Source organism: Pseudophryne corroboree, chromosome 3 (genome assembly GCF_028390025.1).
Source record: "Pseudophryne corroboree isolate aPseCor3 chromosome 3, aPseCor3.hap2, whole genome shotgun sequence".
Classification (NCBI taxonomy): Eukaryota; Metazoa; Chordata; class Amphibia; order Anura; family Myobatrachidae; genus Pseudophryne; species Pseudophryne corroboree.
Window position 1 is genome coordinate 265,443,840 of NC_086446.1, and position 16,483 is coordinate 265,460,322.

The 16,483-nt window shown below is 46.3% G+C and overlaps 1 long non-coding RNA gene across 5 annotated transcripts in view; it reads right to left on the reverse strand.

Annotated features, from left to right (window-relative positions):
* Window positions 1-1,701: 1,701 nt before the first annotated feature.
* Window positions 1,702-16,483, reverse strand: part of LOC135057685 (uncharacterized) — a 29,250-nt gene continuing 14,468 nt past the window's right edge. For 2 of the 5 annotated variants that reach the window (XR_010244298.1, XR_010244301.1), the window contains exons 6-9: window positions 15,000-15,218; window positions 11,915-12,132; window positions 9,854-10,072; window positions 1,702-3,461 (exon numbers count right to left, since the gene is read on the reverse strand). This is a non-coding gene — a long non-coding RNA (uncharacterized LOC135057685). The remainder of the gene's footprint in view (window positions 3,462-9,853; window positions 10,073-11,914; window positions 12,133-14,999; window positions 15,219-16,483) is intronic. The other 3 variants (XR_010244302.1, XR_010244300.1, XR_010244299.1) reach the window with 3 other exon arrangements.

A 16,483-nucleotide genomic window follows, 5' to 3' on the forward strand; every position in this document is an offset into this window, starting at 1 on the left:
CATCTCGCATATAAAGAAATGCATCCTTTAACTGCTCTATAGTCCGTAAAATACTGTCCCTATCCAGGGTGTCAATATTTTCAGACAGTGACTCCGACCAAGCCACGCCAGCACTGCACATCCAGGCTGAGGCGATTGCTGGTCTCAGTATAACACCAGTATGTGTGTATATACTTTTTAATGTATTCTCCAGCCTCCTATCAGCTGGATCCTTGAGGGCGGCCGTATCAGGAGACGGTAACGCCACTTGCTTTGATAAGCGTGTGAGCGCCTTATCCACCCTAGGAGGTGTTTCCCAGCGCGCCCTAACCTCTGGCGGGAAAGGGTATAATGCCAATAACTTCTTTGAAATTAGCAGTTTTCTATCTGGAGTAACCCACGCTTCATCACACACTTCAATTCAGTTCCTCTGATTCAGGAAAAACTATCGGTAGTTTTTTCACACCCCACATAATACCCCTTTTTTTGGTACTTGCAGTATCCGAGATATGCAAAGCCTCCTTCATTGCCGTGATCATATAACGTGTGGCCCTACTGGAAAATACGTTTGTTTCTTCACCGTCGACACTGGATTCAGTGTCTGGGTCTGTGTCGACCGACTGAGGTAAAGGGCGTTTTACAGCCCCTGACGGTGTCTGAGACGCCTGGACAGGTACTAACTGGTTTGCCGGCTGTCTCATGTCGTCAACCGACTTTTGTAGCGTGCTGACACTATCCCGTAATTCCATAAACAAAGCCATCCATTCTGGTGTCGACTCCCTAGGGGGTGACATCACCATTACAGGCAATTGCTCCGCCTCCACGCCAACATCGTCCTCATACATGTCGACACACACGTACCGACACACAGCAGACACACAGGGAATGCTCTGATAGAAGACAGGACCCCACTAGCCCTTTGGGGAGACAGAGGGAGAGTTTGCCAGCACACACCCAAGCGCTATAAATATATATAGGGACAACCTTAATAAGTGTGTTCCCTTTATAGCAGCTCAAATATTATAAATATCGCCAATAAGTGCCCCCCCTCTCTGTTTTTACCCTGTTTCTGTAGTGCAGTGCAGGGGAGAGTCCTGGGAGCCTTCCTCGCAGCGGAGCAGGGCAGGAAAATGGCGCTGTGTGCCGAGGAGAATAGGCCCCGCCCCCTTTTCGGCGGGCTTCTTCTCCCGGTTTTTTTGGAACCTGGCAGGGGTTAAATACATCCATATAGCCCCAGGGGCTATATGTGATATATTTTAGCCAGAATAGGTATATTACATTGCTGCCCAGGGCGCCCCCCCCAGCGCCCTGCACCCTCAGTGACCGCTGGTGTGAAGTGTGCGGAGAGCAATGGCGCACAGCTGCAGTGCTGTGCGCTACCTCATGAAGACTGAGACGTCTTCTGCCGCCGGTTTCTGGACCTCTTCTCTATTCGGCATCTGCAAGGGGGTCGGCGGCGCGGCTCCGGTGACCCATCCAGGCTGTACCTGTGATCGTCCCTCTGGAGCTAGTGTCCAGTAGCCTAAGAAGCAAATCCATCCTGCACGCAGGTGAGTTCACTTCTTCTCCCCTAAGTCCCTCGTTGCAGTGAGCCTGTTGCCAGCAGGACTCACTGAAAATAAAAAACCTAACAAACTTTTTCTAAGCAGCTCTTTAGGAGAGCCACCTAGATTGCACCCTGCTCGGACGGGCACAAAAACCTAACTGAGGCTTGGAGGAGGGTCATGGGGGGAGGAGCCAGTACACACCACCTAGTGGTCAAACTTTTAAATTTTGTGCCCTGTCTCCTGCGGAGCCGCTATTCCCCATGGTCCTGACGGAGTCCCAGCATCCACTAGGACGTCAGAGAAATACACATAATATATTAATATACACTTAATAATTAGCTCCTTATCAATTTAGAACAGGGCCTAAGCCAGCAACCGCCAGAATAGCATCTGCAGCTGGCCACTAATGTGGCTGTAGATGGCAATACAGAATTGTGAGGGGTCTAGCCCCTGGGGGAAAACAGGAAGCTGATAATCCTGGGATCTGCAATACTAAAGTCCCAGCACAGCCCCTGAGAGAGGGCAATCCATTCAATGAGTGACGACCCTGAGCCCTGCCTCTCAGCAGTCCCTGAATTTCAAATAATGTCGGTAATTTGGTGCAGGCTATTATCTGGAGCTGATGAAGAGGGCTGGACAATTAGATCTAAGCAGAGCTGTCAGGGTGGCTCTGCCATGCCTGGTAGTGACAGAAGCAGAGAGTAGCCGGCAGCAAATGCTGCCCTACAACTTCACTAGTGCTGGTACAAGGATAGGGCATGTGGAATAGCCAGTGCAATTACCTAACCGTGCTTGGAGGCACCCACAGCTGAAGGGGCCCACAATGGTGGGATACTCACAGCTGCCTACGCCATCCGCTGTGAGGGAGGCCGCAAGACCAGATAGCTTTTCAGTAAGCAGTGTTGTGTCCCCAGAGTCAGTTGATCCTATAGCCAGAGACCCAGATACAAGATTTCTAATAAGCAGTAAAGGTCCCTCTGAAGGCTTTACCTGTTGCAGACAAAACTGCAGCAGCATACAACCTGCCTGTTGAAGTATTCTGTGAAGATAAAAAAAAAAAATAAAAAAAAAAATAAAGTAAAATGTAGCACTAATTTAAACTGGGTTTGGAGGGGGAGACCCCAGCTACACTTCCTGAAAAAAATTTAAAGTGCCAGGCTCCAATTACCTACTTGTCTACACCCCATTGTCTATATGCTCCAGTGTCCCTTAGTGGATGAAGGCGAAAATAAATCCCTGAAGTGCCTCTGCCCCTACAGGTGCACCTCCCCATGTACAGGCATTATGCCTTGGGGGAGTCGCCCTTGATACTGTTTGGGTGCTGGTAGCAGGCCGCTGATGTGGAGGGAGCATCCTTAACGGCTCCTTGGCTTTTCAGCTCCCTTTTGCAGCCTGTGTAAACTAGAGCATACAGATTAAATTCACTGATCATCCAGATGCGGGTCCCCTGAGCCACCGTGGTGGTGTGTTTAGATTCCGCAACTGGTGGCTGATGGCGTACATTTGTCACGTTTGGCAGTCCAGCAATGCAATCTGGTGTTCCCTGAAGGTGCGGAGTGAGGATGCAAGCTCTTCCATATTTGGGGTGGTGCTCTGTGGGGTGACCGCTGACGGTTGCTACTGCTGTGTCGGTGGGCTGGTGGCTCCATGGATGTGAGGATGGCTGTGATCTCCTCTTGAGGAATAATGTGTCTATTTACTAAGCCTTGGAAGGAGATAAAGTATGAAGATAAAGAACCATCCAATCAGCTCCTGTCATTTTTCAACCAAAGCCTGTGACATCGCAGTTAGGAGCTGATTGGAAGGTACTTTATCTCCGTCCACTTAATCTCCATCCAAGGTTTAGTAAAAAGACCCCTAGACCACTGTGTCTGTGCGGGACCTCAGGCGGTGGTGGTGTAAGGTGTGGCAGTGGAAAGCAAACACGGGAAGGACCTGAAAAGCATAAGAAAAAAAACCCAGCTAAGTAAACATACTTGTGCTAGTAATTTAGTCCACCTAACAATGCATACTGCAGTTCTCTTTCGGGTAGTGCACAAAACTATAGAGTCTGTGTTCATTTTTTATTTGTATTTAAAAACCACTACAATCCAATGTACTGTATAATAACAGGGGATTCGTATGATGTAATGCTGCACGGGATGCCGAATGTCAGTATCACGGCATCATCCCGAGCGGTGGAATGCCAGCAGGGGGGCGAGTGCAACTAAGCACCTTGCGGCCTCACTGAGCTCACCATGCTGCGGGCTCAGCTCTATTCGCCCTCTATGGGTATCGTGGCCACCCATAGAGGGGGAATGACCTACTTCGCCGGCACACCAGCATCTGTATGGTGCCCTCGTCGAGAGCCCGGCATCTGTATTGTGACCGCCAGGATCGGTATGCTAACCGCATACCAGTAAGACAATATTGTGCAATAGCAATAAATAGTTTGTGTTTCCGATTGTTTCTATTGGGATATTTAATTCTGGAATAGGACTGAAAAGGTCAGAAACGCACCAGACAGTACAAATGAAACACTATAAAGCCACTCATACGTTTATAATACATATCTTTTATCGGTGGCTGGGATCCCGGCTGGCAAAATCCAGACAGTGGGATACCGGCTACCAGTAAGCTGGTAGAGGGGCAAGTCTAAGTCCAACGGCTGCAGCGATTCTGAAAGCTAGTTAAACACAATTCAAATTATTATGATGTGAAAGGAAGCTAGTTATGTAAAGTGAATACAGGATATAATAAGAATTTACTTACCGATAATTCTATTTCTCATAGTCCGTAGTGGATGCTGGGGACTCCGTAAGGACCATGGGGAATAGTGGCTCCGCAGGAGACTGGGCACATCTAAAGAAAGCTTTAGGACTAACTGGTGTGCACTGGCTCCTCCCCCTATGACCCTCCTCCAAGCCTCAGTTAGGATACTGTGCCCGGACGAGCGTACACAATAAGGAAGGATTTTGAATCCCGGGTAAGACTCATACCAGCCACACCAATCACACCGTATAACCTGTGATCTGAACCCAGTTAACAGCATGATAACAGAGGAGCCTCTGAAAGATGGCTCAACAATAATAACCCGATTTTTGTAACAATAACTATGTACAAGTATTGCAGACAATCCGCACTTGGGATGGGCGCCCAGCATCCACTACGGACTATGAGAAATAGAATTATCGGTAAGTAAATTCTTATTTTCTCTAACGTCCTAAGTGGATGCTGGGGACTCCGTAAGGACCATGGGGATTATACCAAAGCTCCCAAACGGGCGGGAGAGTGCGGATGACTCTGCAGCACCAAATGAGAGAACTCCAGGTCCTCCTCAGCCAGGATATCAATTTTGTAGAATTTTACAAAGTAGCTGCTCGGCAAAGTTGTAAAGCCGAGACCCCTCGGGCAGCCGCCCAAGATGAGTCCACCTTCCTTGTGGAGTGGGCATTTACAGATTTTTGGCTGTGGCAGGCCTGCCACAGAATGTGCAAGCTGAATTGTACTACAAATCCAACGAGCAATAGTCTGCTTAGAAGCAGGAGCACCCAGCTTGTTGGGTGCACACAGGATAAACAGCGAGTCAGATTTCCTGACTCCAGCCGTCCTGGAAACATATTTTCAGGGCACTGACAACGTCTAGCAACTTGGAGGCCTCCAAGTCCCTAGTAGCCGCAGGCACCACCAATAGGTTGGTTCAGGTGAGACGCTGAAACCACCTTGGGGAGAAACTGAGGACGAGTCCTCAATTCCGCCCATGTCCGAATGGAAAATCAGATAAGGGCTTTTTCAGGATAAAGCCGCCAATTCTGACACGCGCCTGGCCCAGGCCAGGGCCAACAGCATGACCACTTTCCATGTGAGATATTTTAACTCCACAGATTTAAGTGGTTCAAACCAATGTGACTTTTGGAACCCAAAACTACATTGAGATCCCAAAGTGCCACTGGAGGCACAAAAGGAGGCTGTATATGCAGTACCCCTTTTACAAACGTCTGAACTTCAGGGACTGAAGCTAGTTCTTTTTGGAAGAAAATTGACAGGGCCGCAAATTTGAACCTTAATGGACCCCAATTTCAGGCCCATAGACACTCCTGTTTGCAGGAAATGTAGGAATCGACCCAGTTGAATTTCCTCCGTCGGGCCTTACTGGCCTCGCACCACGCAACATATTTTCGCCAATTGCGGTGATAATGTTTTTGCGGTTACATCCTTCCTGGCTTTGATCAGGATAGGGATGACTTCTTCCGGAATGCCTTTTTTCCTTCAGGATCCGGCGTTCAACCGCCATGCCGTCAAACGCAGCCGCGGTAAGTCTTGGAACAGACAGGGTCCTTGCTGGAGCAGGTCCCTTCTTAGAGGTAGAGGCCACGGATCCTCCGTGAGCATCTCTTGAAGTTCCGGTTACCAAGTCCTTCTTGGCCAATCCGGAGCCACGAATATAGTGCTTTCTCCTCTCCATCTTATCAATCTCAGTACCTTGGGTATGAGAGGCAGAGGAGGGAACACATACACTGACTGGTACACCCACGGTGTTACCAGAGCGTCTACAACTATTGCCTGAGGGTCTCTTGACCTGGCGCAATACCTGTCGAGTTTTTTAATCATGTGGACGACTTCTGGGTGAAGTCCCCACTCTCCCGGGTGGAGGTCGTGCTGAGGAAGTCTGCTTCCCAGTTGTCCACTCCCGGAATGAATACTGTTGACAGTGCTATCACATGATTTTCCGCCCAGCGAAGAATCCCTGCAGCTTCTGCCATTGCCCTCCTGCTTCTTGTGCCACCCTGTCTGTTTACGTGGGTGACTGCCATGATGTTGTCCGACTGGATCAACACCGGCTGACCTTGAAGCAGAGGTCTTGCTAAGCTTAGAGCATTGTAAATGGCCCTTAGCTTCAGGATATTTATGTGAAGTGATGTATCCAGGCTTGACCCTAAGCCCTGGATATTCCTTCCCTGTGTGACTGCTCCCCAGCCTCGCAGGCTGGCATCCGTGGTCACCAGGACCCAGTCCTGAATGCCGAATCTGCGGCCCTCTAGAAGATGAGCACTCTGCAACCACCACATGATGGATACCCTTGTCCTTGGTGACAGGGTTATCCGCTGATGCATCTGAAAATGCGACCCGGACCATTTGTCCAGTAGGTTCCACTGGAAAGTTCTTGCGTGGAATCTAACGAATGGGATTGCTTCGTAGGAAGCCACCATTTTTACCCAGAACCCTTGTGCATTGATGCACTGAGACTTGGTTCGGTTTTTTTTTTTAGGAGGTTTCTGACTAGCTCGGATAACTCCCTGATTTTCTCTTCCGGGAGAAACACCTTTTTTCTGGACTGTGTCCAGGAACATCCCTAGGAAACAGAAGACAAGTCGTCGGAACCAGCTGCGATTTTGGAATATTGAGAATCCAATCGTGCTGCCGCAACACTACCTGAGATAGTGCTACACCGACCTCCAACTGTTCCCTGGATCTTACCCTTATCAGGGAATCGTCCAAGTAAGGGATAACTAAAATTCCCTTCCTTCGAAGGGATATCATTTCGGCCATTACCTTGGTAAAGACCCGGGGTGCCGTGGACCATCCCTACGGCAGCGTCTGAACTGATAGTGACAGTTCTGTACCATAACCTGAGGTACCCTTGGTGAGAAGGGTAAACTTTGACATGAAGGTAAGCATCCTTGATGTCCCAAGACATCATGTAGTCCCCTTCTTCCAGGTTCGCAATCACTGCTCTGAGTGACTCAATCTTGAATTTGAACCTCTGTACGTAAGTGTTCAAAGATTTTAGATTTTAGATTTAGAATCGGTTTAACCGGGCCGTCTGGCTTCGGTACCACAATAGTGTGGAATAATACCCCGTTCCCTGTTGCAGGAGGGGTACCTTGATTATCACCTGCTGGGTGAATGGCTTCCCAAACTGCCTCCCTGTCAGAGGGAGACGTCGGTAAAGCCGACTTTTGGAAACGGCGAGGGGGAGACGTCTCGAATTTCAATATGTACCCTTGAGATATTACCTGAAGGATCCAGGGGTCTACTTGCGAGTGAGCCCACTGCGCACTGAAATTCATTGAGAACGGGCCCCCCCCCCGTGCCTGAGTTTGTAAGGCCCTAGCGTCATACTGAGGGCTTTTGCAGAGGCGGGAAAGGATTTCTGTTCCTGGGAACTGGGTAATCTCTTCAGCCTTTTTCCTCTCCCTCTGTCACAAGCAGAAAAGAGGAACCTTTTGTCCGCTTGCCAACAAAGGACTGCGCCTGATAATACAGCGTCTTATTTTGAGAGGCGACCTGGGGTACAAACGTGGATTTCCCAGTTGTTGCCGTGGCCACCAGGTCTAAAAGACCGACCCCAAATGTCCCCTTTTAAAGGCAATACTTCCAAATGCCGTTTGGAATCCGCATCACCTGACCATTTTACTGGTAGAATTGGACAACGCACTTATGCTTGATGCCAGTCGGCAAATATTCCGCTGTGCATCATGCATATATAGAAATGCATCTTTTAAATGCTCTATAGGCAATAATATACTATCCTTATCTAGGATATCAATATTTCCAGTCAGGGAATCCGACCATGCCAACCCAGCACTGCACCTCCAGGCTGAGGCGATTGCTGGTCGCAGTATAACACCAGTATGTGTGTGAATACATTTTTGGATACCCTCCTGCTTTCTATCAGCAGGATCCTTAAGGGCGGCCATCTCATGAGAAGGTAGAGCCCTTTTTCTTACAAGCGTGTGAGCGCCTTATCCCCCCTAGGGGGTGTTTCCCAACGCACCCTAACCTCTGGCGGGAAAGGGTATACAGCCAATACTTTTTAAGAAATTATCAATTGTTATCGGGGGGAAACCCACGTATCATCACACACCTCATTTTATTTTTCAGATTCTGGAAAACTACAGGTAGTTTTTCCCTCACCGAACATAATACGAGTACCACCAAAAAGGGGTATTATCAGAAATGTATAAAACTTTTTCCATTGTCTCAATCATGTAACGTGTGGCCCTACTGGAAATCACGGTTGTCTCTTCACCGTCGACACAGGAGTCAGTATCCGTGTCGGCGTCTGTATCTGCCATCTGAGGTAACGGGCGCTTTAGAGCCCCTGACGGCCTATGAGACGTCCGGACAGGCACAAGCTGAGTAGCCGGCTGTCTCATGTCAACCACTGTTTTTTTTTTTTTATACAGAGCTGACACTGTCACGTAATTTTCAACAGTACATCTACTCAGGTGTCGACCCCCTAGGGGGTGACATCACTATTACAGGCAATCTGCTCCGTCTCCACATCATTTTTCTCCTCATACATGTCGACACAAACGTACCGACACACAGCACACACACAGGGAATGCTCTGATAGAGGACAGGACCCCACTAGCCCTTTGGGGAGACAGAGGGAGAGTATGCCAGCACACACCAGAGCGCTATATATATATATATATATATATATATATATATATACAGGGATAACCTTATATAAGTGTTTTTCCCCTTATAGCTGCTGTATGTTTTAATACTGCGCCTAATTAGTGCCCCCCTCTCTTTTTTTAACCCTTTCTGTAGTGCAGGGAAGAGCCAGGGAGCTTCCCTCCAACTGAGCTGTGAGGGAAAATGGCGCCAGTGTGCTGAGGAGATAAGGCCGCCGAAAAGGGGGCGGAGCCTATCACCCGTTTTTCTGTATATTCTGGCAGGGGTTAAATGCATCCATATAGCCCAGGAGCTATATGTGATGCATTTTTTGCCATGTAAGGTATTTTTATCGTGTTTTATTGCGTCTCAGGGCGCCCACCCCAGCGCCTTGCACCCTCAGTGACCGGAGTATGAAGTGTGCTGAGAGCAATGGCGCACAGCTGCAGTGCTGTGCGCTACCTTATTGAAGACAGGAACGTCTTCTGCCGCCGATTTTTCCGGACCTCTTCGCTCTTCTGGCTCTGTAAGGGGGCCGGCGGCGCGGCTCCGGGACCCATCCAGGCTGAACCTGTGATCGTCCCTCTGGAGCTAATGTCCAGTAGCCAAGAAGCCCAATCCACTCTGCACGCAGGTGAGTTCGCTTCTTCTCCCCTTAGTCCCTCGATGCAGTGAGCCTGTTGCCAGCAGGTCTCACTGAAAATAACAAACCTAAACTAAAACTTTCACTAAGAAGCTCAGGAGAGCCCCTAGTGTGCACCCTTCTCGTCGGGCACAGAAATCTAACTGAGGCTTGGAGGGGGGTCATAGGGGGAGGAGCCAGTGCACACCAGTTAGTCCTAAAGCTTTCTTTAGATGTGCCCAGTCTCCTGCGGAGCCGCTATTCCCCATGGTCCTTACGGAGTCCCCAGCATCCACTTAGGACGTTAGAGAAATTTACCTGTGCACTGAAGTCAGTAAACATCTTGTCTGGAAGCTTCAAAGACTTAATAGTCTGCAGCACTGCACCCTGATGCTTGCTTTTAATGTCACCCACAGAGCCTCCTAGAACATCCAGTGTTTGAAGACATTGGCTTCTTCTTGCAAATTTGCCAATGGATGAAGCAAACCATTTTCTTTCAGGTACTAAATAACCTCAATATTCAACAGAGTAGCTGCCCTAGTGAGAAGTGGAAACAATACTAGTAAGTAAAGTCTGTAAACATTATAAAACGGGCAATATTAAATGCACAACACCTTACAGGAAGACAACATATCACAAGATGCCAAAATGCAAGGCATCTTACAGGACTGGATTTACTTAAAAAAAAATTGGACTGTTAGGGTGCCTTGAGGACCAATGTTAGGGACCTCTGTATTAGGATACTGAAAAGTAAAAGCAAGGGGATATGGGACTGACAACATCAGAAAAGTACCACACCGCACAATGCCATGCCGCACGGTGCCATACGACAAAGCATCACACAGCATGATACCCTCCTAACGGTTTTGGGGATGCTGAAATAGACTTCACCCAGATATACACACTTTTAGGATATTAAGGAAAAGCAAGATGGATACAGGTCTGAAACCACCAGGAAGAACCCATACAAGCAAAACATCACACAACATGATGCTACACTTCCGGATTTAAAGATGATGAAAATAGTTAAACTTTTAGAATCTTAAGGAAAAGCAAGCTGGATATAAAAAGGAAAACCTTCAGGAAGGCACCATGCAACACAGCATGATGCCATATTTATGGTTTTACACACAAAAACAGTTTGTATTGCTGGGTGTTACCTATTAGGATATTAAGTAAAACCAAGCTGGATATTGGACTGACATCATCAGAAAAGTACCACATCGCACAATGCCAAGCCGCACGGTGCCATACGACGAAGCAACACACAGCATGATACCCTCCTAACGGTTTTGAGGATGCTGATAATAGATTTCACCCAGATATACAAACTATTTGGATAGTAACTAAAAGCTGGACAAATGTCTGAAAACGCCAGGAAGAAACCATACAGCACAATGCCATGCCATACGGCAAACCATCACACAGCATGATGCTGCACAACTGGTTTTATAGATGTAAATAGTTATACAAACTTTTAGGATATTAAGGAAAAGCAAGCTGGATATGAAACGTAACCTTCAGGAAGGCACTATACAGCGCAATGCCGCACCATACAACACAGCAACACATAGCATGATGCCATATTTATGGTTTAGTCACAAAAAAAGTTTGTATTGCTGGGTGCGATATTAAGTAAAACCAAGCTGGATATTGGACTGACAACATCAGAAAAGTACCACACCGCACAATGCCATGCCGCACGGTGCCATACGACATAGCATTACACAGCATGATACCCTCCTAACTGTTTTGGGGATGCTGAAATAGACTTCACCCAGATATACACACTTTTAGGATATTAAGGAAAAGCAAGATGGATACAGGTCTGAAACCACCAGGAAGAATCCATACAGCAAAACATCACACAGCATGATGCTAAACTTCCGGATTTAAAGATGATGAAAATAGTTAAACTTTTAGAATCTTAAGGAAAAGCAAGCTGGATATAAAAGGAAAACCTTCAGGAAGGCACCATGCAACACAGCATGATGCCATATTTATGGTTTTACACACAAAAACAGTTTGTATTGCTGGGTGTTACCTATTAGGATATTAAGTAAAACCAAGCTGGATATTGGACTGACAACATCAGAAAAGTACCACACTGCACAATGCCATGCCGCACGGTGCCATACGACATAGCATTACACAGCATGATACCCTCCTAACGGTCTTGGGGATGCTGATAATAGATTTCGCCCAGATGTACAAACTATTCGGCTAGTAACTAAAAGCTGGAAATAGGTTTGAAAATGCCAGGAAAAAAACCACAGCACAATGCCATGCCATACGGCAAAACAACGATGAAAATAGTTATACCAACTTAAGGACGGGTAAGGAAGCTAGTTATGCAACACAAATACAGTATATATTTACCTGTGCATTGAAGACAGTAATAATCTTGTCCGGCAGCTTCGGAGACTCAATAGTCTGCAGCACTGTATCCTGATGCTTGCTTATAATGCCTACCAAAGTGTCATCAAAAAATCCAGTGTTTGAAGACATTGGCTACCTCTTGCAAATTTGCCAATGGATGAATCAAACCATTTTCCGTCAGGTACCCAAAAACGTCAACATTCAATACAGTAGCTGCCCTAGTGAGAAGGGGAAACAATACTGGTAAGTAAACTCTATAAACAAAATAAAACTGCCAATTTTAAATGCACAACACCTTACAGAACTGGAAATACTTAAAACCTGGGCCATTGGGGTGCCTTGAAGACAAAGTTTTGTAACCTCTGTATTAGGATATTAAGTTAAAACAAACTGGATATGGGAGTGAAAGTGTTAGGAAGGCAACATAGCACAATGGCACACCACCACACGCACAAGACCACATCCTTTTAGAGACTCATTACATTCTGTAATACAAACTAATAGGATTTTAATGAAAGCAAGCTGGAAATGGGACTGACAACAGGAAGGCACCATACAGCACAATGCCATGCCACATGGCATAATACGGCACAGCATGAAGCTATACGAATTGTGCCGACAAGCTTACCCTAACTGCACAAATGACCATTAAGTGTAACAGTTGCAGCGATGCTTAAAGATGGTTAAACCCAGAAATTCAAACTACTAGGATATTAAGTAAAAGCAAGCTGGAATTGGGACTGAAAAATGTCAGGAAGGCACCATATAGCACAGCATGATGCTATACAAACGGTACCGGCAAGCATACCCTAAAAGCGCAAACGACAGTTAAGTCTAGCGGTTGCAGCGATGCCAAAATCTGGTTAAACCCAGAAATTCAATTTATTAGGATATTAAGAAAAGCAAGCTGGAAACGGGATGGACGTCAGGAAGGCACCATATAGCACAATACCATGCCACACGGCACCATATGACACAGCATGATGCTATACTAATTGTGCCGGCAAGCTTACCCTACCAGCGCAAATGACCGTTAAGTCTAACGGTTGCAGCGATGCTGAAAACTAGTTAAACCCAGAAATTCAATTAGGATATTAAGAAAAGCAAGCTGGAAACGGGATGGACGTCACCATATAGCACAATGCCATGCCGCATGGCACTTTACGGCACAGCATGATGCTATACGAACGGTGTCAGCAAGCATAACCTACCAGCGCAAATGACTGTTAAGTCCAACGGTTGCAGGGATGCTGAAAACTGGTTAAACCCAGAAATTCTAACTATTAGGATATTAAGAAAAAGCAAGCTGGAAATGGGACTGACAACGTCAGGAAGGCACCATATAGCACAATGCCATGCCGCACGGCACCATACGGCACAGTATGATGCTATACTAATTGTGCCGGCAAGCTTACCCTACCAGCGCAAATGACCGTTAAGTCTAACGGTTGCAGCGATGCTGAAAACTAGTTAAACCCAGAAATTCAATTAGGATATTAAGAAAAGCAAGCTGGAAACGGGATGGACGTCACCATATAGCACAATGCCATGCCGCATGGCACTTTACGGCACAGCATGATGCTATACGAACGGTGTCGGCAAGCATAACCTACCAGCGCAAATGACTGTTAAGTCCAACGGTTGCAGGGATGCTGAAAACTGGTTAAACCCAGAAATTCTAACTATTAGGATATTAAGAAAAAGCAAGCTGGAAATGGGACTGACAACGTCAGGAAGGCACCATATAGCACAATGCCATGCCGCACGGCACCATACGGCACAGTATGATGCTATACTAATTGTGCCGGCAAGCTTACCCTACCAGCGCAAATGACCGTTAAGTCTAACGGTTGCAGGGATGCTGAAAACTGGTTAAATCCAGAAATTCTAACTATTAGGATATTAAGAAAAAGCAAGCTGGAAATGGGACTGAAAATGTGAGGAAAGCACAACGCAGCACAATGCCACACCATACAGCACACCACCACATACTTTAGAGATGCATTACATTCTGAAATACAAACAATTAGGATATTAAGAAAAAGCAAGCTGGAAATGGGACTGACATCAGGAAGGCACCATATAGCACAATACCATACAGCACAGCATGATGCTATACAAACGGTACCGGCAAGCATACCCTAAAAGCGCAAACGACAGTTAAGTCTAGCGGTTGCAGCGATGCCAAAATCTGGTTAAACCCAGAAATTCAATTTATTAGGATATTAAGAAAAGCAAGCTGGAAACGGGATGGATGTCAGGAAGGCACCATATAGCACAATACCATGCCACACGGCACCATATGACACAGCATGATGCTATACTAATTGTGCCGGCAAGCTTACCCCACCAGCGCAAATGACCGTTAAGTCTAACGGTTGCAGCGATGCTGAAAGATGGTTAAGACCAGAAATTCTAACTATTAGGATTTTAATGAAAGCAAGCTGGAAATGGGACGGCCGTCAGGAAGGCACCATATAGCACAACACCATGCCGCACGGCACCATACGGCACAGCGTGATGCTATACAAACGGTGTCGGCAAGCATAACCTACCAGCGCAAATGACCGTTAAGTCCAACGGTTGCAGGGATGCTGAAAGCTGGTTAAACCCAGAAATTCAATTAGGATATTAAGAAAAGCAAGCTGGAAACGGGATGGACGTCAGGAAGGCACCATATAGCACAATGCCATGCCGCATGGCACTTTACGGCACAGCATGATGCTATACGAACGGTGTCGGCAAGCTTACCCTACCAGCGCAAATGACCGTTAAGTCCAACGGTTGCAGGGATGCTGAAAACTGGTTAAACCCAGAAATTCTAACTATTAGGATATTAAGAAAAAGCAAGCTGGAAATGGGACTGACAACATCAGGAAGGCACCATATAGCACAATGCCATGCCGCACGGCACCATACGGCACAGCATGATGCTATACTAATTGTGCCGGAAGCTTACACTACCAGCGCAAATGACCGTTAAGTCTAACGGTTGCAGCGATGCTTAAAGATGGTTAAACCCAGGTCAAACTATTAGAATGTGTAAAGAAGCTAGTTATGTAAAGTGAATACAGGATATATTTACCTGTGCACTGAAGTCAGTAAACATCTTGTCTGGAAGCTTCAAAGACTTAATAGTCTGCAGCACTGCACCCTGATGCTTGCTTTTAATGTCACCCACAGAGCCGCCTAGAACATCCAGTGTTTGAAGACATTGACTTCTTCTTGCAAATTTGCCAATGGATGAAGCAAACCATTTTCTTTCAGGTACTAAATAACCTCAATATTCAACAGAGTAGCTGCCCTAGTGAGAAGTGGAAACAATACTAGTAAGTAAAGTCTGTAAACATTATAAAACGGGCAATATTAAATGCACAACACCTTACAGGAAGTCAACATATCACAAGATGCCAAAATGCAAGGCATCTTACAGGACTGGATTTACTTTAAAAAAAATTGGACTGTTAGGGTGCCTTGAGGACCAATGTTAGGGACCTCTGTATTAGGATACTGAAAAGTAAAAGCAAGGGGATATGGGACTGACAACATCAGAAAAGTACCACACCGCACAATGCCATGCCGCACGGTGCCATACGACAAAGCATCACACAGCATGATACCCTCCTAACGGTTTTGGGGATGCTGAAATAGACTTCACCCAGATATACACGCTTTTAGGATATTAAGGAAAAGCAAGATGGATACAGGTCTGAAACCACCAGGAAGAACCCATACAAGCAAAACATCACACAACATGATGCTACACTTCCGGATTTAAAGATGATGAAAATAGTTAAACTTTTAGAATCTTAAGGAAAAGCAAGCTGGATATAAAAAGGAAAACCTTCAGGAAGGCACCATGCAACACAGCATGATGCCATATTTATGGTTTTACACACAAAAACAGTTTGTATTGCTGGGTGTTACCTATTAGGATATTAAGTAAAACCAAGCTGGATATTGGACTGACATCATCAGAAAAGTACCACATCGCACAATGCCAAGCCGCACGGTGCCATACGACGAAGCAACACACAGCATGATACCCTCCTAACGGTTTTGAGGATGCTGATAATAGATTTCACCCAGATATACAAACTATTTGGATAGTAACTAAAAGCTGGACAAATGTCTGAAAACGCCAGGAAGAAACCATACAGCACAATGCCATGCCATACGGCAAACCATCACACAGCATGATGCTGCACAACTGGTTTTATAGATGATGTAAATAGTTATACAAACTTTTAGGATATTAAGGAAAAGCAAGCTGGATATGAAACGTAACCTTCAGGAAGGCACTATACAGCGCAATGCCGCACCATACAACACAGCAACACATAGCATGATGCCATATTTATGGTTTAGTCACAAAAAAAGTTTGTATTGCTGGGTGCGATATTAAGTAAAACCAAGCTGGATATTGGACTGACAACATCAGAAAAGTACCACACCGCACAATGCCATGCCGCACGGTGCCATACGACATAGCATTACACAGCATGATACCCTCCTAACGGTTTTGGGGATGCTGAAATAGACTTCACCCAGAAATACACACTTTTAGGA